The 26,769-nt window shown below is 38.0% G+C and overlaps 1 protein-coding gene and 1 non-coding gene across 2 annotated transcripts in view; one reads left to right on the plus strand and one right to left on the minus strand.

Annotated features, from left to right (window-relative positions):
• GRM7 (glutamate metabotropic receptor 7) overlaps positions 1-26,769 on the minus strand; it is a 1,019,804-nt gene that overhangs the window by 916,202 nt on the left and 76,833 nt on the right.
• LOC143647436 (U6 spliceosomal RNA) lies at positions 14,461-14,567 on the plus strand. Its single transcript, XR_013158062.1, has one exon. It is a non-coding gene; the product is annotated as a U6 spliceosomal RNA (small nuclear RNA).

Raw genomic sequence — 26,769 nt, forward strand, 5'->3', positions numbered from 1 at the left:
TATCCAGGCATTACAATAATCTATGCTGGATTAAAGGACTTCTTTCTTATTCTGTGCTCCCTGCGTTTAAATTGTTCGAATGAGCTATACAGATAGGTTGAATTAGGTTGTACACTACAGAAAATTTCAGTTCCAGACCAAATCACAAATCAACCTTTTGTCCATTGGTCTCAAAGAGTATATATATATATATATATATATATATATATATATATATATATATATATATATATAACAGTCTCTTAAAATCCAGAAATAATAATCACCACTCCAGACTTAATGTGTCTGCTCTAAAAGCTTACAATTTAGGCCCCTGTTTTCTTATAAGTATATTCTAAAGGTAACCATGCCATTCTTGTTCTTTTGTTTCTGACTTATTTTGTCTCACCAAATGTCCACATGTTCATTCACATTGTTGCATGCCTCATGACTTTGTTCCTTTTTGTAGCAGCATAACCTTCATTCATAAGTATACACCATCGTTTCCCAATCTACTTCTCCATCAGTGCATCCTTCAGCCACCTGCATTCATTGGACATCATGTAGTGGGCCCAAAGCATGTAGCTAGATTATGTTTCTTAGTCTATTCTGTCAACCTGTACTTTTAATTGTTAAATTTAGTCCATTAACATTCAAAGTTGTTACTGACAATGTGCTTCTTCAATCTACAATCTTATCATTTTATTTTATTTGTCAGATCTAAATATTATTTTCCCTCTTTCTCTTTGTATTCTTTAAATTATCCTTAGTGGTACTCTTCAATTCTGTACCCTCCTGCAGACCTTTTCTCCTGCCTTTTTTTTTTTTCAGCTGGCCTAATTCCTTTTAATATTTTTTGTAGTATCACTCTCTTGTTGACAAATTCTTTCAGGACTCTTGATCTGCGAACACTTTAATCTCTCCCTCAGTTCTGAAAAAAGGACGATTTGGTTGGGTACAGAATTCTTGGCTCAAAGTCTTTCTCTTTCAGGATCTTGAATATATCATATCACTGTCTTCTTGCCTCCAGGGTGCTAGTTGAGTAGCCTGAACTCAGTCCTATTTGGTTTCCCTTGTATGTAGTAGATTGTTTTTCTCTTGCTGCTTTTAGGATTTTCCGCTTCTTTTTAACATTTGACATTCTGACTAGTATGTGTCTTGGGCAAGGCCTATTTGGATTTATTCTGTTTGGAGTTCATTAAGTTTCTTTAACTTGTATTTTTATGTCCTTTATGAGGGTTGGGAAGTTTTCCCCCATTACACCCTCAACTACTCGTCCTAGCCCTTTACTCCTCTCTTCTCCTTCTAGGACACCAGTGACTCTTGTATTTGTGCACTTGGCTTTGTCTATCGTTTCCCTGAGATCCAACTCAAATTTTTCCACCTTTTTTGCCATTTGCAGTTTGAGTCTTTGAAGTTAGTTATCCTGTCCTCTATATCACTTATTCTTTCTTCTGTCTCTTCAAACCTGGTGTTATGTGCCTCTAGTATGTTTTTTATTTGGTCAACACAGTCTTTAATCTCTGGGATATCTGCTATTTATTTATTCTTTCAAATTCCTCTTTATGCTCTTCTACTGTCTTTTTTTTTTTTTTTTTTTTTACATGGACAGGCACCAGGAATTGAAACTGGGTCCTCGGGCACAGCAGGCAAGCGTTCTGGTGCCCAGCAGCCAGGGAGGATGTGGCTGTGCAGGTGTACCGGTCTGGGGGATGTAAACCTAATGTGCACTGGTCTAAGGCACGGGGCCCTTTGTGCGCATGTGTAGAACTGTGGCAGCAGGTCGATGTTATGCCTTTGTGGATTGGGGGCAGATGTGACCTGGCTGCACAGGTCAGCACTTTCTCAGAGGTGGGAAGTGTGGCTGAGGGCTGCTCGCATGTGAGGTTCTAGGACTGCAGTTAAGTGCAGTTCCCAGAGCTGAATGACGTGACCGGGGGCCCATACACATGTATGGGCCTAAGCGTGTCATAAACTGATGCACAGAGCTTGGGGGGGGGCAGGGTGAGGCTGTGTGACACTATGGGTAATGGATGGGGGAGCCTGGGTATGGAGGTTAGTGCTCACAGCCGTTATGCACTGGCAACAGCCTGCAGGGAATAGGGAGGGGGGCGTAGTGCTCGGAAGGGGTGCAGGAGATGTGGGTTGGGCTGCACTTGGGGTGGGGGTGTGAGGCAGGTATGTGAACTGGGAGAAGGTGGGGTGGGGACACCTGGAGTGTGGGGAATGGGAGTGGGTGATGGGGTTCAGGTTTGTGGGGTGTGAGGCGAGTTGCCAGTCACTGGGCTGTGCTGTTGAGGGTTATGCACCCAAGGAAATGCAGCCTGGCTTACTTCCTAGTCCCTGGCTCCCATCCATGCACTCCCATGGGTTCTGCGCCTCTGCGCCAGGCTCTAGCTTTCTACCTCTCAGTTCCTCAACCTCTGCAACTAGGGCTGCCCTGTGTGGTGCCGAAGGCTGTCCCAGGTCAGCCACACTCTAGCCCCTTCTCTACTTTTCCCAAAAAAGACCTTTGAAGCACCAAGGATTTCAATTTTGAGGAGGTATAATTGATCTATTTTTTTTTTCTTTCTATGCTTGTGCTTAGGGTATAAAGTCTAAAAAACCTTTGCATACCATAAAATCTTGAAGATCCTTCCCTACATTTTCTTTTAGTAGTTTTATGGGTTTGATTCTTAGATGGGGATCTTTAGTCCATTTTGAGTTAAATTTTTTATAAGATATGATAGAGGGTCCTCTTTCATTCTTTTGCATACGGATATCCATTTCTCTCAGCACCATTTGTTGAAGAGTCCATTCTGTTCCAGTTGAGTGGACTAGGCAGTCTTGTCAAAAATCAACTGGTCATAGATTTGAGGGTCTGTTTCTGAATGCTCAATTTGAATCCATTGGCCAATATGTCTCTATGCCAGTATCACACTGTTTTGACCTCTGTAGCTTTGTAATATGCTTTAAAGATAGGAAATGTGAGTCCTCCAACTTCATTCTTCTTTTTCAAGAAGGTTTTGTCTAACCAGGCCAAATAAGTGTAATTAGCTTTTCCATTTCTGCAAAGTAGGCTGTTGGAATTTTGATTGGCATTGCCCTGAATCTGTAAATCAATTTGGGTAGAATTGGCATCTTAACTGTCTTTGGTCTTCCAGCCCATGAATACAAAAAATTCCCTCCCACTTATTTAGATCTGTTTTGACTTCTTTTAGCAATATTTTACAGTCTTCTATGTACAAGTTCTTTGCATTTTAAAATTTATTCCTAGATATTTTATTCTTTTAGCTGCTTTTGTAAGTGGATTTTTTTCTTGAATTCTTCCTCAGATTGCTCATTACTGCGTATGGAAACATTACTGGTTTTTGCACATTGATTTTGTACCTGATACTTTGCTGAACTTGTTTATTAGCTCTAATAATTTTGTTGTAGATTTCTTGGTTCTCTCTCTATAGGATTATGTCATATGCAAAAGTGAAAATTGTTCTTTCTTTCCAAAATGGATGTGTTATATTTCTTTTCTTGCCTAACTGCTGTGGCAAGAACTCCCAGTAGAATGTTGAATAATAGTGGTGGCAGTGGGCATTCTTGTCCTGTTCCATATTTTAGAGGGAAAGCTTTCAGTCTTTCACCATTGAATACAATGTAAGCTGTGGGTTTTGCAAATATGCCCTTTATTGTGTTGAAAAAGTTTACTTCTATTCCAATATTTTAAAGCATTTTTAGCAAGAAAATATGCCAGATTTTGTCAAATGCCTTTTCTGCATCAGCCAAGATGATCATGTGATCTCCACTTTAATTCATTACTGTAGTATATTACACTAATTGATTTTCTTATGTTGAAACACCCTTGCTCCTTGGGATAAAACCTACTTGATCTAGCAATTTAGTTCTTTTGATGTGCAGTTGGATTCAATTTGCAAGTATTTTCTTAAAGATTTCTGCATCTATGTTCATTAGAGAAATTGGTCTGTAGTTTTCTTTTCTCGTCATACTTTTTCTGGCTTTGGTATTAGGGTGATGTTGGTTTCATAAAATGACTTAAGTAGTTTTCCAGTCTCAATTTTTTGGAAAAATTTGAGCAAACATTTTTTGGAATGTTGGGTAGAATCCACCTGTGAAGCCATCTGTTTCTGGGCTTTTCTTTATTAGGAAGTTTTTGATGACTGATTCAATATCTTTATTTGTAATTGGTCTGTTGAGCCCTTCTCTTTTAGAGACCATATAGCTTGTTTGTGTGCTTCTAGGACTTTATCCATTTCATGTAAGTTGTCTATTTGTGGGCATACAGTTGTTTATAGTGTTCTCTTGTGATCCTTTTTATTTTTGTGGGGTCAGTAGTAATATTACCCCCCTCATGTCTGATTTTATTTCTTTTCATATTCTCTTTTTTTCCCTTGTCAGTCTAGCTAATGGTTTGTCAATTTTGTTGATCTTTTTAAAGAACCAACTTTTGTTTTTTAAAACTCTCTCTGTTTTTTTTTATTATTATTTATTTCATTTATTTTTGCTCTATTATTTGTTTTTTCTTTTCTTTTATTTGCCTTGGGATTATGTTGTGGTCCATTCTCTAGTTCTCCATGATGTAAAATTAGGTCTTTGGTTTTTAGCTCTTTCTTCTTTTTTAATATAGACATTAGGATTTGTGCTGGTTTGAAAGGCTTATGTACCCCAGAAAAGTCAAGTTTTAATCCTGATCCATCTCATAGAGCCAGCCATTTCTTTTAATCCCTATTCAGGACTATAGGTTGGAAACTTGAATAGATTATCTCCATGGAGATGTGACTCTGCCCATTCCAGGTGGGTCTTGATTACTTTACTGAAATCCTTTAAAAGAAGAGACATTTTTGGAAAAAAACTTGAAAGTGAGAACCAAGAGAGCCCACACAACCCGAGATCTTTGGGAATGAAGGCAGAAAAGATCCCTGGGAGCTTTATGAAACAAGAAGCCTGGAGAGAAAGCTGGCAGATGTCACCATGTTTGCTATGTGCCTTTCCAATTGAGAGAAAAACCCTAAACTTCATCAGCCTTTCTTGAGTGAAGGTAACCTCTAGTTGGTGCCTTATTTGGACATTTTTTGTAGGCTTGCTTTATTTGGGACATTTTCATGGCCTTAGAAGTGTAAACTTGCAACTTATTGAATTCCCCTTTTTAAAAGCTGTTCCATATCTGGTATTTTGCATTCTGGCAGTTAGCAAACTATGACAGGGTTATAAATTTTCCTCTCTGCACTACCTTTACTGCATCCACATGGTTTGATATATTGTGTTCTCATTTTCATCTGTCTTGAAGAAATTTCTCCTGCAATTTCTTCTTTCAGCCACTAGTTGCTAAAGCATATGTTGTTCCACCTCCATATATTTACAAATTTCCAGTTATCCATCTGTTATTGATCCACAGTTTCATTCTATTGTGGACAGAGAAATTCTTTTGTATAATTTTAATCAATTTACATTATTTGAGACTTATTTTGTGACACAATATATGGTTTATCCTGTGCAATGATCCATGGACACTTGAGAAAAATGCATATCCTGCAGTTTTGGAGTACATAGTTCTTTACATGTCTCTTAGGTCTAGTTCATTTATCATATTGTTCAAGTTCTCTATTTCTTTATGGATCCTCAGTCTAAATTGATGAGGCTGGTGTACTGAAATCTCCAACTATTATTGTAGAGACATCCATTACTCTCTTCAGTTTTCCCAGTGCTTGCCTCATGTATTTTTGGGCACCTTAGGTGCATATACATTTATGTTTGTTGTTTCTTCTTGGTGGATTGCCACGTTATTATCAAATAGTGCCCTTCTCTGTCTTTTAGAATAGTTTTCTATATAAAGTCTATTTTGCCTGATGTTGGTATAGCTAGCCCAGCTCTTTTTTGATTACTGTATGTATGGAATATTTTGTCCATCCTTTCACTTTCAGTTTATTGTGACTTTGGGTATAAGCTGAGTCTCTTGCAGATTGCAAATAGCTGGGCTACGTGTTTTTTATCCTGTCTGCCCAACTCTTTTGATTGGGTATTTTAATCAATTAATATGCAATTTATTACTGTAATAGTGGTATCTACTTCACCTATTTTATCCTTTGGTTTTGATACGTCATATCTTATTTCTTTCTATCTTTTTATCCTTTTAGTTATCTTTACTGACAATCTTCATTTCTATATGCTACTCCAAGCCTCTCTCTCCTGTCTTTTACCTTCAGCCTGCAGAACTCTGCTTAATATCTTTGTAGGGCAGGTCTTTTGTTGATCAACTCTCTCAGTTTCTTTTTAGTTATGAATATTGCAAACTTCCCCTTATTTTTCTAGGACAGTTTTTCTGGATAATGGATTGTTGGCTGGCAGTTTTTCTTTTTCAGTAACTTAAATATAGCATACCCTGCTTCTGTGGTCTCTGATGAGAAATTGAGACTAGTCCTATTGTGGTTCCCTTGTAATGGGTGAATTGCTGTTCTATTGCTACTTTCAGGATTCTCTCTTTATCTGTAGCATTTGACATTCTAATTAGTATGCTTCTTGGAGTAGGTCTATTAGAATTTATTCTATTTGGAGTACATTTCTTGGAAATGTATATTTATTTATTTCAAAAGAGTTGGAAAATTTTCAGCCATTATGTCCTCAAACATTCTTTCTGCCCATTTTCCATTCTCTTCTCCTCGTAGGACAGCACGATGCATATGTTTGTGCGTTTCATGCACAATCCCTGAGAATTTGCTCAATTTTTCTATTCTTTTCTCTATCTGTTCTTTTGTTCATAAGATGTTGATTTTCCTGTGTTCTAGCTTGCTGATTGTTTTTTCTGCCTGTGCATATCTGCTGTGTATACCTCTAATGCATTTTTAATCTCTTCTACTGTGCTTTTCATTCCCTTTATTTTTGTTATGCTTCTCTTTATACTTCCAAATTATTCCTTATGCTCACTTTCTTCTTAATTTAATTTAGCTCGTTAACCATATTTTCCTTCATCTGCTTGAATTGAATTAGGAGATTTGTTTAAACATCTTTTATTAGTTATTCCAAATTTTGTCTTCTCCTCTGAAGTTTTAATTTGTTGCTTTGACTGGTCCATTCCTTCTTGTAACTTGCTATGACCTGTAATTTTTTGCTTATGTCTAAGCATATGATTATCTTAGTGAGTTTATTCTGAACCTCAGTTCTCTCTCCTGACTAGGGTTTTATTGTGACTGGCTTTGTGTTAATGCTCTTCTTTGACACTTGCTTCAACATATTCTAGACGTTTAAAATTGCCTGTGTGCAATTGATAAGATTTTAAACTCTTCTTCATCTGACTCTTGCTATGGATATGTGGATTTTTTTTTTAATTGCAATTTTTTGTACATTTTTTTCACCCACAGGAGAAAGCTACCTTTCCTGTGTTCCTTCTTCAGGAATCCTCATCTGTTCTGTCTTAACTTTTATTTTTATATTTTTTGTTCGCCTCTATAGTTAAATTTACTATCTGCAATCTTTTCATTGCCTCTAGCTGCTTTTGCCTGGAGGGCAAATTCTGGGAAGAGGTCACTCTGGAGAGAACTTTCCCGACTCAGTATTTCGCAGACAAAATAAGGCCAAGGACACATGAAAATGGTGCAAACCAGCGATAAAGAACCAGGGTACAGGGTCAGGAAAGACATCAGAAGTCTTTTGACTTCCCAAAACTGCACTTTCCTGCCTCCTCAGCAGATGGCACTCCAGCAAACTATTCTCGAAGGCAGACTGTGTCCATCCCTCTCCATCAATTCCACCCATGTCAGGGGTGAGATCGACATACCTGTCACATCTGTCCTTGTCCTTGTCAGAGAGTGGTGCCCCACATGAAGATTTGGCCAAATGTGGAACCAGCTAGCCACTTCAGAGAAAGCCAGGATTGGACATGGAATTATCCAGGAAGGATTTGTAGAAACTCCTTATGTCTTGTCCGAGGTAGAATGGACCAGCAGCTCACTGGTGGGACCCAGTGATCCAAATTCACCAAGGAAAAGCTGTTATCAATGCTCAGGAATGCCCCCTACTCCTCGGGGAAGAGGCCTTCCATGTCCTTCTCCATTTGCAGCAGCCAGCCAGGGAATAAATCCCATGGTGGACTGCCTCAAGAGTGAGGGATGAGCATGGGGAGTTTTCACAGAACAAGCTACTCACAATTCTTTACCACAGTTTCTCAACCTTCTCCTCCTGTTCTTCCTTGGATGTAGTGTAGTGCTGCCCTGGCTTCTGGAACTCCAAAACTTCTATTTCAGATTTTCCACCTGTCCACTAGCTGTTTTGGAGGAGGAGTAAGTCCTGGATCTCCCAACTCTGCCCACTTCCACGGAAGGTCCTCCTCCATTGTGTTTTATAATTAGTGGCATCCTTGCTTGTTAATGTCCTTCTTTACCTCTGGACTGTCAGTTCTGTGTGGACAGGAAGCATATTACTATTATTTCACTATGATTCCTCACCCATACCACAATGAATACATGGATGAATTATTGAAGGTCTCACTTGTGCTAGTAAATATCCAAGAGTGAATATTCCCTCTCAGCAAGTTGTCTGAGGACAGGGCAGAAGATCTGGGTAAAAAGCAGTTACTAGGGAAGTAGCTCTCTTACATCTTGTGGTTTGCATATAACAGATCAGAGGGTAAGCAGGATCTGGCATGAAATGGGCCAGAAACAGAGCTTAAATTTGCAACACATGCAGAAACTCATAAAAATCTACATGGAAATGCTATACAATTTAGAAATACTCTATTCAAAGATGTGTTGCTTCTGGGACAACAAAGACCAAAGTTTATGCTTTCCGATAAGCATTGGAAATGCAAGCACAGAAGGACATTTCTGCACATATGCTAGAAGCTGCCCTCAGGTGGACACCCATTTTGCGATGAACTGATATCACATCTGTACTGGGCTCCCACTGCCATCCAACCAGACTTTGTGCTCACTGCCCTCAGCAAGCTGCAGGTTAGACATCTTTATAGAGAGTGGAAAGCGCTAAGTCATGGGAGAAATTCCTGCAGCAGAGAGATTCATTTTAAGTAAATGGAAACAGCTCATGAAGTAAAAGAAAGAATAAGCCTTTATGGAAAATTTTAGGATTGAACATAGTAGTAGTCAAAATATGTAACACCAGGGTCCAAAGATAATCTTAAGAAGATGCTTGTACTGTCATTTAAGGGATGTGAAAGGGACTACCATGGAGACTAAAATTATAGTGGGCAAATTTTCAATATAAATTGAAGGTTAAATAGCCATCCAGTTATTTTTAGATATTCAGTCTAGTGAAACATTTATCTGGTATTTTCAGCATTTGTGTAAAGCCATCATCACATGCCATTTTAATTGCAATTATATTCACTTAGGCCCTCTATATGTTGTGTACTTTGGGTTGCAAATAGTAATTTAAGATATAGTCAATGTGTGCCTCTCCCTTAAATAACATTCCCTGGTGTCTGTGCTACTTGAAAAAGACATGGTAATATACTAAAATAGTATGAAGGAGAATCTATGATTTCACACATAACTTAACAATATGAACATTTTTTCATGGGGTCCAGAGAGGAGAGATCCATGTGAGCAGTACTGAGCAGATTAATTTGCATAGAAGAGGCTGGTTTGCAGCTTACACTTGAAGGATGCTTAGGATCAGGAAAGTGATATTAGATTAAAGAAGGGTATCCACATAGGAAAAAATAGTATGAGAGAGGTGCCATAGAAAAATTATCAGGTTTCTTCCTTCCTTGCAAACATGAAAAAAAATATGGTATCTGAGATTTCCAAGAGTCTTAGAGAGAAATATCTCAGTATAGCAGGACTTCTAAGCAAGAGTTTAGTCTAATCTAAATTAGAAAATGCCTTGGGGCAGGGTGAGAATAAATATGCAGCACACTTTCCACTCCATGCCCATATTCATACTAGACATTACTTACATACTGAAGTCCTTTATACTGTTGACTCCAATTGGCCTCAGAATCTTTCTCAACACAGTTCACTGACTGCAAAATAACTCATAAGTTAAAACCTATCTTCTATCCCTATCATAGTGGATCACTTGCCCTCCTGCCTTACCTGGAAATACAGTACACTTGTGTACAGTTATTCAATGGTATAGACTAGTATCTGTTTCTGAAATTACTTTTATGCCTTTTGAAACTTCTGTAGTGATAGATCTCTGGCAGGGCACTACATTTACAAATGAAATTAGGTTTTACTACTGATCTTAAAATTAAGCTGGGGTAGAGTTTATAAGAGCAAAGTTATTAACATTTCCTTTCTTCATGGTTGTGCTGGCTTGAAAGGATGTATGTTTCCTAGAAAACAATGTTTTAATCAAAATCCCTTTTCATAAAGGTAGAATAATCCCTATTCAAAGCTGTATGTTTGAAAGTGTAATCACATCATCTCCCTGGATGATGTGATTTAGTCATGAGTGGTTGTTAAACTGGATTAGGGGACAACATGTCTCCACCCATTTGTGTGGGTCTTGATAAGTTTCTGAAGCCCTATAAAAGAGAAAACATTTTGGAGAAAGGGAGATTCAGAGAGAGCAGAGCAGAATGACATAGCCACAAGAAGCAGAGTCCACTAGCCAGTGACCTTTGGAGATGAAGAAGAAAAATGCCTCCTGGGGAGCTTCATGAAACAGGAAGCCAGGAGAAGAAGCTAGCAGATGATGCCGTGTTCACCATGTGCCCTTCCAGATGAGACAGGAACCCTGACTGTGTTCACCATGTGCCTTTCCAGATGAGAGAGAAACTCTGACTGTTTGCCATGTGCCTTTCCACTTGAGAGAGGAACCCTGACCTTCATCAGCCTTCTTGAACCAAGGTATCTTTCCCTGGATGGATGCCTTTGATTGGACATTTCTATAGACTTGTTTTTCTTTTACATGGGCAGGCACCGGGAATCGAACCCGAGTCGATTCTTACCTGCTGAGCCACCGTGGCCCTCCCTATAGACTTGTTTTAATTGGGACATTTTCTCAGCCTTAGAACTGTAAACTAGCAACTTATTAAATTCCCCCTTTTCAAAGCCATTCCATTTCTGGTATATTGCATTCCAGTAGCTAGCAAACTAGAACAACAATTGAAGCCTGTGTTTCAGAAATGTCACCATGCAAATTCAGTACTGGTCTTTTTCCATGATAAATACTATTAGTCTCATTTATGGATGAGGAGACTGAGGCTCAGAAAGGTTAAAGGCAACAAACATTGGGCATACATTTGAGTTTTCTAACTCCAATTCAGTATTCTGTCTCCTACATTCCACTGCCTCTTTTTAAATTAATCATTTCTCGATTATAAAATGCATATTAGGTACTTACTATATGATGCCTCCTCTGCTAAGTGCTTTCCATATGTCATCATTCCCATCATAACATTTATAGAGGAATATTACTGGCTAAATTAAATAGATTTGGAAATCTATTTAATCTGGTTCATTAATTCATCATTCACTTATGTGGCTGTTTATATCTAAGATCAACTAAGGATGTTTATTTTACAGTGAGAGATGGTGACTTCAGTTGTAGCTACTCTTCCAGATCTGGTATCATTGCTTGAGCAATTCAACACATCCCCTGGTACCCAGTATGCAGCTATTAATCTGTCAATCTTTTTTCTCAATAGCTGTTAGTAAGGACCACCAGAAACTATTGCTTTCAGCTGGCAAGGCCAACAATATACCTTCACTGTTTTACTGCAAGGGTATCAGCTCTCCATCCCTATGTCATAATCTTGTCCTCGGGGACCCTGATTGTTTCTCCTTCCCACAAGACATCACACTTGTCTATTATATTGCTGATATATTGATTGAACCTAGCGAGCAAGAAGTAACAACTACTCTAAACTTATTGGTAAGGCATTTTTGGGTCAAGGGATGGGAAATATTTGCAACAAAAGTACAGGGACATCCACCTCAGTGAAGTTTCTAGGTGTACAGTGGTGTGAAACATGTCAAGATATCCCTCCTAAGGTGAAGGGTAAGCTACTGCATCTGGCCTCTCCTATGACCAAAAAAGAGACACAGTGCCTAGTAGGCTTCTTTGGATTTTGGAGACCATATACCTCATTTAGATATGCTACTCTGGCCCATTTACTGAGTGGCCAGAAAAGCTGCTAATTTTGGGTAGGGTTGGAACAAGAGGAAGTTTTGTAACAAGTCCAGGCTACTGTACAAGCTTCTCTGCCACTTGGGCCATATGAACCAGCAGATCCAATGGTGCTGTAAGTGTCAGTGGCACATAGAGATGTTGTCTGGAGCCTTTGGCAAGCCCCTATTTGATTTTGGAGTAAAGTATAATCATCCTCTGCAGATAACTACTATCCTTTTGAGAAACAGCTTTTGGGCTGCTACTGTGCCTTAGTAAAGACTGAATGCTTAACCATGGCCACCAAGTTACCATGAAATTTGAGTTGCCTATCATGACCTAGGTGTTGTCTGACCCACAAAGCCATAATGTTGAGATGTACAGTGGCACTCCATCATAAAATAGAAATGATATATAAGAGATAGGGCTTGAGCAGGGCCTGAAGACACAAGTAAGTTATGTGAGAATGTGCCCAAATGTTGATGTACCCCATTCCTGCCACACTATCTTTTCTTTACCAGCCCAGAGCTATGGCCTCTTGGAGAGTTCCTTATAGTCAATTGACTAAGGAAGAGAAAACTCGGGCTTGGATTACAGGCAGTTCTGCATGATAAACAAGTACCACCTGAAAGTGGACAGTTGTAGCACTACAACCTCTTTCTGGGATGTCCTTGAAGGGCAGTGGTGAGAGGAAATGATTCCAGTGGGCAGAACTTCGAGCAGGGCTCTTGGTTGTTCATTTTCTTTGGAAGGAGAACTGGCCAGAGGCACATGTGTATACTGACTCATGGGCTGATGCTAGTGGTTTGGCTGGATGGTCAGGGTCTTGGAAGGAACATGAGTAGAAAACTGGTGACAAGGAGGTTTGGGGAAGAGGTACGGGTATAGACCTTTTTTAGTGGACAGAAAACATGAAGATAACTGGGTCCCATGTGAATGCTCACTAGACAGTGACTTCAGCAGAGGGCGGTTTTAATAATCAAGTGGATAAGATGGCCCTTTCTGTGGATAACAGTCATCCTCTTTCTGGCCACTCTACAATTGTGCAATGAGTTCATAAACAAAGTGGGCATGTTGTAAGGATGGAATGCATGGGTTCAGCAATATGGACTTACACTCACCAAGGTTGACCTGTCTATGTCCACTGTTAAGCACCCAATCTTTTCTTCTTATCCAGCATCAGAGACCCACACTCAGTCCCAAACACCAAACCATTTTCCAAGGTGTTTGGCCTGCTACGTGGTGGCAGGTTGATTACATTGGACTACTTCCATCATGGAAGGGGCAGTGATTTGTTCTAACTGGTATAGGCACATACTCCAGATATGGGGTTTGGCTTCCCTTAGACATAATGCTTCCACCAAAACTACCTTCTGTGGACTTATGGGATGCCTTATCCACCATCATGGTATTCCACACAGCATTGTTTCTGATTAAAGAACTCACTTCACAGCAAATGAAGTGTGTGAATGGGCACATGCTCAAGGAATTCTCTTGTCTTACCATTTCTCCACCATTCAGAGACAGCTGGGTTGACAGAACAGTGGAATGGCCTTTTGGAGACCCAATTATGGCACCAACTAAGTGGCAATACCTTGCAGGGCTGGGGCAATGTTCTTAAGGAGGCTGTGTAAACTCAGAATCAGCATCTATTCTATGGTGCTGTTTCTCCCATAGCCAGGATTCATGGATCCAGGAATCAAAGGGTGGAAATGGGAGTGATGCAACTCACTATCACTCTTAGTGATCCATTAGAAAACAATGTTTGCTTTTGTCCCTACAGCTTTAAGCTTTCCTGGTCTATAGGCTTTAGTTGCAAAAGGAAGAGTGCTCCAACAAGAAGACACAATAATGATTCCATTGGACTGGAAGTTAAGACTGCCACCTGGCCACTTTGGACTCCTAATGCCTCTGAATCAATAGGCAAGGAAGGGGATTACTGAACTGGCTGGGGTGAGTGATCCTGACTATCAAGGTGAAATAGGACTGCAACAATACAATGGAGGTAAAGAAGAGTTTTCCTGGAATACAGAGATCCTCTAGAACATTCCTTAGTATTACTATGCCCTGTGATTAAAGTCAATGGAAAACTGCAACCACCCTATCAAAATAGGACTACCAATGGCCCAGAAACTTCAGGAAAAGGTCAGGCAAAGAACCAGGGTCAGCTGAAGTATGTACTGAGGGTAAAGATAGCATGGAATGGATAGTGTAAGGAGGTAGAGATAAATATAAACTATGACCATGTGACCAGTTACAGAAGCGAGCACTGTGATGATATGAATATTTCTTCCTTGTTTTACTATGAGTATGTTTGTATTTGTACATAAAGCAAATATATTTTCTTTTTTATCCTATGACATAAGCTGTATTATTCATGTTATAATATTTAAGTTATAGGATATCAACTTTAAGAGTGAATGTGTGCTTGCTTCAGCAGCACATATACTAAAATAGGAACACAACAGAGAAGACTAGCATGGCCCCTGTGCAAGGATGACATGCAAATTTGTGAAGTGTTCCATAATTTAAAAAAAAAGAGGAAAAAAAAATTTTAATTAAAACAAAAGAAAGAGTAGGGAATGCTGTCTAAGGACTTGCACCATATTCTGGAGAGATTTAGTGCATTTCCAGTTCTACACAGAGCAGTTGAGTATTGTTAGGGTAAAATATACGTGTGTTTTTGTGTTCTATTTAGAGATTAAGTATGGTCTAAGGTGACATGTACAGCTGCTACATTGACAAAGGGTATACTGTGATGTTTAGGTTCAGATGTCAACTTGGCCAGATGATGGTGCCCAGTTGTCTATTGAGGCAAGCACAGGCCAAACCAATGCTGCACGGATATTCCATGGCTAGTTAATAAACCAGAATGCTGGTTTATTAAATCATCAGTCAGTTGATAGCAGTGGCTGATTACATTTATGATCAACTAAGGGTGTGTTTTCTGCAAAGAGAGGATCAATCAGATGGATTTAATCCAATTAGTTGAAGATTTCTAAGGGAAAAGACAGAGAGAGAATGTTCACTTTTTTTTCTTCAACCAACAAGCCTCTCCTGTGGAGTACATCAAGGACCATCATCGGAGTTGCCAGCCTCACATCCTGCCATACAGATTTGGACTCTTGCATCCCCAGAGTTGTGTGAGACACTTTTATAAAGCTCACATTTATAGATCTCTCCTGTTGGTTCAGTTTCTCCAGAGAACCCTGACTAATACAGGTGGCAAAACAAATAAACAAAGAAAAAAAAATATCGTTTGCAAGGAATGTCCTCTCCTTTTAAATGAAGCATACATTTTATGGTCGGAATGGGGTAATGAAGGAGAAGGCCACAGAATAAGTCTGTCAAGAGACAATTAGCCAACCATCAAATATATCTGTGCTTGTCTTCCTTGGTATGCAGTCATTGCTAATGTTGCCTTGCCAGGACTACATTTCCCATGACACCATGCATTGGTCTTGCCAATGGAATGTGAGCCAATGTAATGAATGTGACTTCTTTTTTATTCTTCACATGGGCAGGCACCGGGAATCGAACCCGGGTCCTCGGGCATGGGGCAGGCAAGCACTCTTACCTGCTGAGCCACCGTGGCCCGCCCGAATGTGACTTCTTGATTGAGATGAATAAAGACAAAGTGTCTTCTATACTCCCTCTTCCTCTACCTTCCCCTGTCTTCCTCTGTCTTCCAGCCATAGGCAAAAGACTTGGAGGCCCCAGGAAATGGGAGAGCCAGGAGATAGAAGGAGACAGGTTGTCAAATCATCACATGGAGAGAAGTCCAGAGCAAATCAGAAACGCCATGCTGGCTCATGATGTGAGCAGGAAATAACCCTCTTTTTTATGGTAGGTCACTAAAATTTAGAGCTTTGTTGTTAATGACAGTTCATATTACCCTTGCCAATATAATGCAGCAATCTGAATCTTCTTTATTGCAGTAAGAACAGATGTTGTATTATGGAGTCAATTATCCATTGTCATTGGAATTTTGCATCATGACTACATTGAAGAAATCCATAGGGAATCTTAAAACTTCATTCTTGCCATAAGGATGATGGCAATAGGATAAATAGGCAAAGAAAAACAGGTTGTGCCATTAATTCAATTTTGCATGCTCACACATTTCTAATTCCCCTAAGATGAAGTGATCAGGACTGGATTTACCCTTATCTGAAATGCAGCTGCAAGAAAAAACATACAAACATGCAAATCACGTGACACATGTTTTCAAGAAACTGGACATTAAGTGATGGAGGTAAGTGAATTCTGAGAGATGGGAAACAAATGAAGGGAGTGCTATGACTGCCTCAGCTTATTGGGGTGGTGGAGATTTCAAGACACAGAACAGGGAGTTAGAATCAAGCAGACTCCTGAAGTTGAGGAGATAAAGCTGACAGTCTAGAGAGATACAAGCAGGTAGATTCTTCAGTCAGCCAGAGAGGAGAAAACTGCACACAGAGTACTCAGGAGGTCAGCTAAGGGTTCTTCCAATTTTTAGTGGAGTACAAACATGTGAAGAAAGATCCAGTCTCTTGGATCCAAAGAACAATTTAAAAGGGCAAGGTGGAGGCAGTGTAGTTAGTTCAGTGTTAGAATTCTCACCTGCCATGAGGGAGACCCAGGTTCAATTCCCAACCCATGTACTTCCAAAACAAAGAAACCAACAACAAACAAACAAACAAAAAATTCAACAAATGGTTCTGCAATAACGGGATACTCAAATGGAAAAAAAAAATGAAGTGTGACCCCCACTATACAGCATACAGAAAAAAAAAAGGCAAGAGGTCACAGAGCCTGGTACACAGATGGCCTTATATAGTGCTTCTTTTCACTACCCAGACTGAAAAAGTTCAAAATTCATGGAATTTTGGTATCATGACTCCTAAGCGTCTTGCCTTAATAGGGAATAATTAGTGCTAAGTCTAATATGATTCAGGTCCAACCTAGAAACTCTTAAAATCAAGACCAGAAAGAATAAAACCGTTGCCAAGGAACTTGACTGTGTTAGAAGAAAGCTAAACAATAATTGAAATGTGAAACAAAGAACAGATTAAAGAAACAGCAAACAAATAGCAAGATGATAGACTTAAACCTAATCATATCAAAAGTCCCTAATAAAAGATATCTAAGTGATTATATTAAGACCAGACAGAGCACAGACCAGATGTGATGGTTACTTTCATGTGTCAACTTGGCAAGGTCATGGTATCCAGTTGCTTGGTCAAGCAGTGGCCTGCATGTTACTGTCAGGGTGTTTTGTAGATGGGCTATGAATCTATAATCAGCTGATTGTATCTATAATTCACAAAGTTGTCCTAAGCAATATTGGGATTCTCCTCATCTAATCAGTTAGAAGTCTAAAAAGCCAAGACTAAGGATTTCAAAGTAATGGCTCTTGATGGACTTGCCTGCCAATAGGCTTTCCTGGAGAATTCAGACTAGGATTTCAACATCACCTGTATAGGAATTTCCATCTTGCAGCTGCCCCATGGGGTTCAACTTTTCAGTCCCCATGATCATGTGGGGCAATTCTTCATGGCTAATAAATATATATGTTTTGGTTCTGTTTCTCTGGAGAACCGTGACCAATACACCAGGGATAATGAAGATCATTTCATAATGATAAAGGGGTCAATTTATCAAGAGGACATATACAAAAAATAACAGAACTACAAAATACATGCAGGAAAATAACTGATAGAAATACAAAGAAAAGTTAGTAAGGATATACTAGACTTGCAGAAAACCATCAATTCACTTGCCTTAATTTATATTTATACACCCCTCCACCCAACAATAATAGAATATATATATGTATTTTTTTGACATGCATTGGACACATGTACCAAGATAGATGATATTCTGAACCATAAAACAAAACTCAATAAATTAAAGAGGATTCAAATGTTATAAATTAGAAATCAGTAACAGAAAGATCTCTGGAATAATCCCCAAATATGTATAAACTGAATAGCATACTTCTAAATAACCCATGGGCCAAAGAAGAAATCAGAAGGGAAATTAGAAAGTATTTTGAACTGAATGTCTATGAAAAGGCAATTCATCACACTTTGTGTAAAGCAATTAAAACAGTACTTAAGGTGAAATCTATAGCACAAATGCCTTTATTCGGAAAAGAAGAAGGATCTCAAATCAATGACCTCAAGTTCCACCTAAAGAGACTAGAAAAAGAAAAGTAAATTATACCCAAAGTAAACAAAAAGAAGAAAGTAATAAAGATTGGAGCAGAAATCAATGATATAGAGAACAGAAAACAATGCGAAAAATCAATCAGAACAAAAGTATATTAAAAAAAATTAATAAATTTCTAGGCAGAGAGATCAGGAAAAAAGAAGATACAAATTACCAATATCAGAAATAATAAGAGTAGCATCACTATAGATTCAGTATATATATTAATAGTATAATAAAAGAATATTGTGAATAATTTTATGATAATAAATCAATACCTCAGATGACAAAGACAAACAACCAAACTCACTCAAGAAGAAATAAAGAATCTTAATAGGCCTATTTCTATTTTTTAAATTGAATTTATGGTTGAAAATAGTCTCACAATAAAAATTTCAAGCCTAGATAGCTTCACTGCAAATCCTACCAAGTGTTTAAGACTGAAAATACAGCAATTCTACACAAAGCTTAGAAAATTGAGGAGGAGGGAATACTTCCTAGCTAAACCTATGAAGTCAGTTTTACTCTGTTACCAAAATCAGAAAGAAAAAAAATAGAAAAAATGAAAACTATACATGAATATCTAATAACAGAGCACAAAATTCTATACAAGATTATAGGAAATCAATTCCAACAACATATAAAAAAAGATCACATATAATGACTGTGCTGGTTTGAATCTTGTGCACCCCAGAAAAACCATGTCCTTTAACCCTCATCCAATATTGCTGGGTAAGATCTTTCTGAATGTTTCCACGTAGATGTAACCCACCCAATTGTGAGTGACAACTTTTGATTAGATGATTTCTATGGAGATGCGTCCACCCATATCTGAACATGGGTGTGTCTAAATCAGGAATTCAAAGCCATTCAACTAATGGAATTAAGTCAAATGATTAGAGGTTGAATCCAGCAGGGAAAGCCTTTCCATTTTGCATTTCATTGTCAATTTCTCTCCATAGAGCTTTCTAACTGAGGCAAAAGTCCAACCTAACATGAACTGTTCTTTTCTACCTTACCTGAAAGAGAAAGAATAGATGGGTGTTTTCAATATGAAATGTTTGTGCTTTCAGCTTCTGGGAACTGCAAGGTTAGTCTAGATAAACAGAGGGTTAAAATAGAGAAGTTCGCCATTTTGCTAAACTTTCAAAGTTCTTCAGGGCTGTTTTAAGATATATACCTAGAGCAGAAGTTTGCTAACACACTTGCTTAAGTAGAGTGGTGAAACTAATGTTTATAAATGGGACATAAGGTAATGGTCCCCTTAACTCTTGGGATTGCCGCATGGAGTTGGGTTATCTAGAACCCCAGAGCTATCACAAAGAGTCTCCCTGGGTCTTCTAGGAGAGTGACCCAAGAGAGGCAGGGACTGATAGTCTAAAATGGCCACAGATGGTAGGCAAAATAAGCAGTGTGCACACCCATGGATCCAACACATTTTTCTGAGTATTCACCCACCAACTGGACATCAATTTCTGCAATAACCAGCTGAAGAGTATGCTAATGATCATTGTGAACAAAGGGGTACTGGGACTGCTGGAAGAAATCACCTTCCAGGACCACAGGTATAGCTAATCAGGGCTGATACACTGAGTGAGAACCTGTCGGCACTGTTTTCAGTGGTGACACCAGATCTCTGCCATTATGTACAGAGGACATGAGCACTTAGTACTGACCAAGCTAGACTGAAGGCAGGACTCTAACCCTGCCTGTGCCTTCTGTAAATACAGTGTCATCATTATTGTGACATACTTCTAAAAACAACAATACTCTTTGATTAGATTCCAATTCATTCATAGTTATCTGAAGATATTTTAATATTTTTTGCATGTGAAAGAAGAAAAGAAGTTATAGAGTCTTTAAATAAAATTCAACTCTTGTAAATTTCTGAATGCTTGTAAAAACGAGTAAACCAAATTTTTATTGGTTGCTTTTGCTAAAAAAAAGTTTCTTGTCAAAAGCGATTATTGAAAACTGAAAGATAATTCTATTAAGGAGTCTTGAGCAGAAGTGTATGTACCGTATGTACTAAAGCATAAAGCTCTAATAGAGAAAATTGTGTGTATGACAGCAAGCTCAAATTTACCAGTTGGAAAAAATGAGCATTATTTGAAAGTTTTATGTAAATTAAATATTTAATATCTTTCCAAATTCCTTATGTTTTATTTTATTATGGTTGTATAATATAAAGAAGCATAATCTGATTTTTTACCAAGATCCATTTCCATGCCCCCCAGTTTACCCCAGTATGCCATATATTTTCTCATTTTCTAAGTGTGCTATGAAATAAAAACTTAAGGATAGCTCTCTAGTATTATTCAAATCTAGATACTTTGTTTCAGATTTGACAGGGGCAGACACCAGAAGGCACCTTTAGTCAGCTGATTAGATAAATATTGCATTTAAGATTCTATTTTCCCTAGACCATGCAAACAAGAAATAAATACCAGACCAATGCAGGGATTTGATATCTGTAATTTAATCTGGCAACGAAGCCCTTAGGGCAACAATTGCTGGTGTTTTATGCATTAGTTGCCTACCACGGAGCTTTCTGACACAGAGTGGAAATTAATTTCGTACATTTCATTATTGTAAAGCTTGCTTACATTTTTCATTATACATGCAGACTCTAACAATTTATAAATATGGAATAGATATACTTTCCATTTAAACGTGGCATCAACTGATTGCCTAAACTCAAAATAATGTAAGTAACTTTGGTAAAGAAAAGAAAATTCCAGCTTTACACAATTTTTGTTACTATTTTCTATCTTTTCCTCCTGTTTTGCTTTATTTTTGTTTTTGTTTTTTACCCTATGGATGCAATTCAAAGTATTCTGTATTTATAGAATCAGACTCATTGATGTAAAGAGATGAATAAATCACAGAATTGGGGGGGGGGTGATATAACTGGGTATTTGTGATTATAACCACTCTATTATTTTGTGGGGTGAGTAAAAATCAAGTTCATTTTCTTTTCATGGGTTAGCATGGGTCAAAGTCTGGAGTTTCCTTGTCTCAAGTATGTAAGTTTGAAATTTAAATATACCTTATGGTCCATTGATCCTCATGTGATTTTATGATACTGTATAACTTGTTCCAGAAAAAAAAAAAGGTAACCTATGAAATCTTGACAGTAGTTATTCTCATTACCGATTCCAACAAGGGGAAGGGGAGTATAGTTTAAAAACTGATTTACTATTTTTATTGTATGTCATGATGCTAATGAAAGAACAGCAAGTGCCCTGACAGAGATTCTACAGTATTATATCATTCAGTTTCTCAAATTACAAATTTGGGAGGTTGGATTGATCTTCGCCTGCTTATGAGATAAAACTTATAAATTCTTACCCACTCTATTTCCTATTATCTCCAGGCCGCTTCTTTTTTTTTTTTTTTCCAGACCCTTTAACATAGTGAAAAACTTTCAAGGCATAGAATTTTCAGGAAATGGCCCACACTGAACAAAATTCTAATTAAGAAATTGAGTCTGGGCCACATTCAGCACTCCTTACTAACTTGTCTCTCTACTCCCCTCCATTCTTTACTGCGGGTGGTTGAAGTGATTTTTTTCAATGCTGTCAATATTTGCCTCTCTTAGGCTATTTTATAATTTTTTTTTCTTTTTTAGGTGCATGGTCCGGAATCGAACCCAGGTCTCCTGCATGGAAGGCAAGCATTCTACCACTGAACCACCCGTACACCCATTTTATAAATTTAAAATCTGCTTAAGCCTACCACAGTGATACAGCTCTTTGTGTATTATTGCTGCTAAAGATATACTGGTCAAGCCAGCACAGCTCTGTCATTTTCACTAGGTCCTCATCTGTAGACTCTGGGAGCAGTGAGAGAAAAGAAGTAGTTAGAGTTTCCTGGAAGTAAATGTACATAAAGTACAGACTGCTTTACCCTCATAGCTTTGTGTATTAATTCTGGATGTGCGTGGGATAAAATGTACTAATGTAAATTTTATCTGTCAAGTGTGGTAATGGTAGAAAAGAAGTGGACAACTATCCTAGACTGTATTGCACTATAAAACAACCGATAAATTCAAGCAATTCAGTTTAAAACTGTCAATGGCCGGGGTGTTACTTAACTGGATAATACTCCATGATACATTGTCTCTTGAAATGAAAACTGAAAGGAGCCAAATGCAGGTGGTGGAAGAGTCTCTCAAAGGCTCACTATGAGATTTCCTTTAGCTCCTAATATGAGGGAGACAAGGTTATAGTGGTTAGACCACCATGCACTCACCATCTTAGGAATCAGAGAGAGTGGATTTGTGCATTGACTGAACTAATAGATGATTGTGTGATCACAGGCACATTCTAACTTTTCTATTCCTCAGTTTTTTATCTGTAAAATGAGCATATTATTGGTGATTATTTCTTAAGAGCTTTGTGAGAGCTTACTAAACTAGTCCGTGGATAAGAAGCATGTTTTCCCCTTCCCAGTAGGTGCTTAATAAATGACATATCCATGTCAACAATGATGGCATGTCATCTTCTTCCATGGCCATATTGTGACAATATGCAATCTATGCCACATGTCATTCAGAACTTAGCACAACATCTGTGCAAACCACAAAATGGCTCACTAAATATGGGTGTTTCCACCAGGTCAATCAGACAACATCTGTGAACAAATTCATAACACAAACGTTGAATTAAGATGACCACTTTCAGAAGCTGAGGAAGTATCGCCTTTTTTCTAATGAATTTTATAGCTCCTTTCTCAGCAGACTTGTTGGCAAATTTTGAGAACCCACTGCCTTGGCTTCTCTGAGGCATGTCTGTTTCCAGAAGAGATTGTCCACATGTACCTCCTGGCAGGAGAGAATTTTCACAGGATGCCAATCAGAATCATTCTTTTAGGGGTTGAAATTAACCTGAAAGATCCTCTGCAGTTCAGGTAACTTTAGCCTCAGTATCCCAGACTGTTTATCCCTGGGATGCAGTCTCAGGAAACTTGTTGCCTCAAGAAAGCCACAACAGGGGCAGTGATTTAGGGCTCTCAGCTGAAGCTACAGGCGAGTATCAGGTAAGAACTTGAAATCAGTTAAACTCAATTTGTTTATGATGTTCAGGTTAATAGATTGTTTTCTCAAATGCACTCATTTTCAAGAACTACCAGGATACTCTGAATCATTTAATCCTTTGCTGTTCACCATTCTTTTGATGAGATGGATCACCCAATTGTAAAATACAAGGAAAATGTAAAACACAAGAGAAGCAGCTAGAAATGATTTATGATAATCAATATTTAATGGCTCAATCTCAAATCTTCTTTTGGTTCTTGTGTTACATGAGAGATTTTTCAAATTCCTACTAGGAAAGTTTGAGAGGAGATAAGATGTAGTAGGATTTCTTTCCTTCTTTCACTTTCTGCTGATGTTTCCTTATGCCACTAATGACATGTTTAACACCTCCCCTCCCCCCGGGAACATATGAAGTGCTTTCCTTGGTGTGTCCATCATTTTCCTCTGACAAAAATGTCCCAGTAACTAAAAGTTAATTGTAAGGAAATAATAAATATGAGCAAGGAGTTACATAAAAGGATGTTCACTAGAGCATTATTCATAATTATGAAAAATGGAAATAGTATAAATTGCTAACAAAAGGGGACAGAAAAAATGATGAAGCATCTATTACTGTTATGAATTACTGTGTAGACATTAAGATAATGATATAGAAAATAATAGAATTTTGTGAAAAAACAGTCCATGATTCTTTTACAAATTAAAACAATAATACACACACAAATATTAAAATGAGAAGATTTATCAGTCTGGAGCTGACCAGGAGACAATAACCACACAGTAATTTGATCAGAGAAAGTTCAATATAAGGAATTATTAACTATCACAGAGCAATGAGGGAATAGCTAGTATGAAATAAAGAGAATTCTAAAAATAGGAATTGCAGCTATAAGGAAAAGCCATTACCCTAGGGGTGAGAAAGAAGTTCTCCTTCTTGTAGGGCTGAAATGCAGCCTGGGTTGGAGAGGGCACAACCTTAGTTCATTATGTGGCAGAGAAGTTATTGTGGTGCCACTGTGGTAGAACCTGCTGGAAATCCAACAGAAAAAAACTACTCATGGAGAGGTGTCTGCCCGCTACAAAACTGATTGATAGAAGTTGCTGGGGGAAGTTGTTGGCCCCTATGGACTGCAGGAGCCAGGTGCTGGAGAAGCTATTTGCTCTCCAGGAGTGGGGACACTGAGAGAGACATTGTGAAAGGAGAAGCTGTGAACACTGGAGAAGCTCCCTGAGATGCAGGAGCTGGGTGGTGGAGTAGCCACACGAACTGCAGAGCAGTGTACAGGTGAGTCACAAGTGCATCAGGGGCTGGACTCTGGAGATTCCAGGAGGAGCCTGCAAAGCCAGCACACCAGAACCTGGGAGCAAAATCTTTCCTTTCACAATGTCTCTCTAGTGTCGGCAAAACTTATCATCATGCCAGCTGGTAAAGGAAAACTATTCATAGGGTCCAGATTTATTTTTACAAAGCAGGTAAAAAGTATGAATTTAGAGCTGACAAGCAATAGGTCAAAAGTTGGCACAAAGTGCAGATGTTAAAATGGTAACAACAAATCTCTTTGGGGTGGGAGAGTTATGTGCTAATTTCTCATTCTTTGAGCATTGCCATATTTCTACAATTAAGCGTAAAGAAATGGATATCTTTTATTATAAATACCATTTACTCAGCCACCCAAAAAACTCATTTGATAAAGTTTAATTTATATTAAATTACTTAGTGCTTAAAACATAAGAACAGGTACAATGTGGATACTACACATTTAAGGGGGATAATCAATAACAGCTACTCATTTTCTAGAAACAGGTAAAATGAGTCATTCAATTGTTGCCATCAATTTCTTTTCCATTCTACTACCTACACACTCCCTCTATTAAAAGAATAATGTGGATCAATTATTCTAATTTCCAAAATTATCTATGGCTAATGCATGGTCTGATATTAATAGTTGCTTTGGCATCAAGAAAAGGGGAATATGGAGGAGTCAAGGTAAAAGAAGTTTGGAAACTGTCAACTAGCCAAAGAGGAACAGGTTTATATACTCTTGAGCATCTCAGAACTTTTAGTATGTTGATGGCTATTGAGAATCTTGAAAAGGAACAGTTAAAGCAGTGATCCTTCCCCCAAAAATCTTATTTGGTGGGAAGGATGGCAAGGGATAAGTGTTTTAAGGAATGATGCTCCAAATCAGTGGTAATCAAAATTTTGGAAAAATCAAGAACTTCCTATATATTTAAAATACTTATATCACAGCTTCATCTTCAAAGATTCTGATTCAGTAGGTTTGTAGTAGGGCCCAGTTAATTTGGACATAAGTGGTCCAAAAACCCCACTCTGAGAATTAGTGTTGATATTCGTAAAGTAGTTCAGAGTGGAGGTTAAAAAGGCGTAGACTGTCTGTGTTTGCATCCTGGCCTTACCAATCTCCCTCTTTGTCTCAATTTCCTTTTCGGGAGACAGACCTGATTAAGAATGTCTAGTTCTAAGGTGGTTATAAGAATTCAACGAGATATTACACATTAAAGCATTGAAGACAGCACTTGGCTCATAATAAGACACCAATAAATGCTAGCTATTGGTATGTGTGTGCGTGTGTGTGAGAGAGAGAGACGTGGGAGGAAGGGAGACAGGGAAAGAGAAAGAAAGGAGAGAAGAAAATATTAAAGAAAGTGCCACAAAACAATGGGTTGAATTACTTGATACTGTTCATTTAGGTACATTTTAAATAGAAGATGCAGAGTTCAGCTGGGCTTGTGAGTCTTCTATATAGTATGTACAAAGGGGTTGGGTAAGGCACCTGTAGGAGATAGGTGTGGGAAAGGGTGCTTCACCTGTAAGGCCTGGTAAATAGACAAAAACGAGAGAGGACACCTGCTGCATTATTGCCAATTTTGCAATTATATATATAGAGAGAGAGATAGATAGATATATTTTTGCAATTATACATATATATATATATATAATATAGAAAATGGATGAGGGACATAAAAACTCTATGCTAATTCTCATACGTACCTATGAGCAGATGAGGGTAAAAAATATATTCATTTAAAACATTTTACTTATGGATATCTCTGGAACGTATCTACCACATGACTTACAGCTTCAGGCCAGAGTTTCTCTAGACATGGGAAAAAAGGTCATTCAAAGCTGAAACTCCAAATTAGTATCATAAGTTTAAAACAAATGCAGCAGAGGTAGAGGTTTTAAAAATGGGTTTGAGCATCTGAGCTATAGTTTTTTTTTTGTTGTTGTTTGTTTGTTTTTTATATATATTTTTTTATTTTTTATTTTTATTTTTATTTTTATTTTTTCTCTATATTATCATTTTATTTCTTTTTCTGTTGTCTTGCTATTTCTTTTTCTAAATCGATGCAAATATACTAAGAAATGATGATCATACATCTAAGTGAAGATATTAAGAATTACTGATTGCATATGTAGAATGGAATGATTTCTAAATGTAAAAAAAAAAAAAATGGGTTTGAAATATGAAGGTGGTGAA

Source organism: Tamandua tetradactyla, chromosome 9 (assembly GCF_023851605.1).
Source record: "Tamandua tetradactyla isolate mTamTet1 chromosome 9, mTamTet1.pri, whole genome shotgun sequence".
In the NCBI taxonomy this organism is placed as follows: domain Eukaryota; kingdom Metazoa; phylum Chordata; class Mammalia; order Pilosa; family Myrmecophagidae; genus Tamandua; species Tamandua tetradactyla.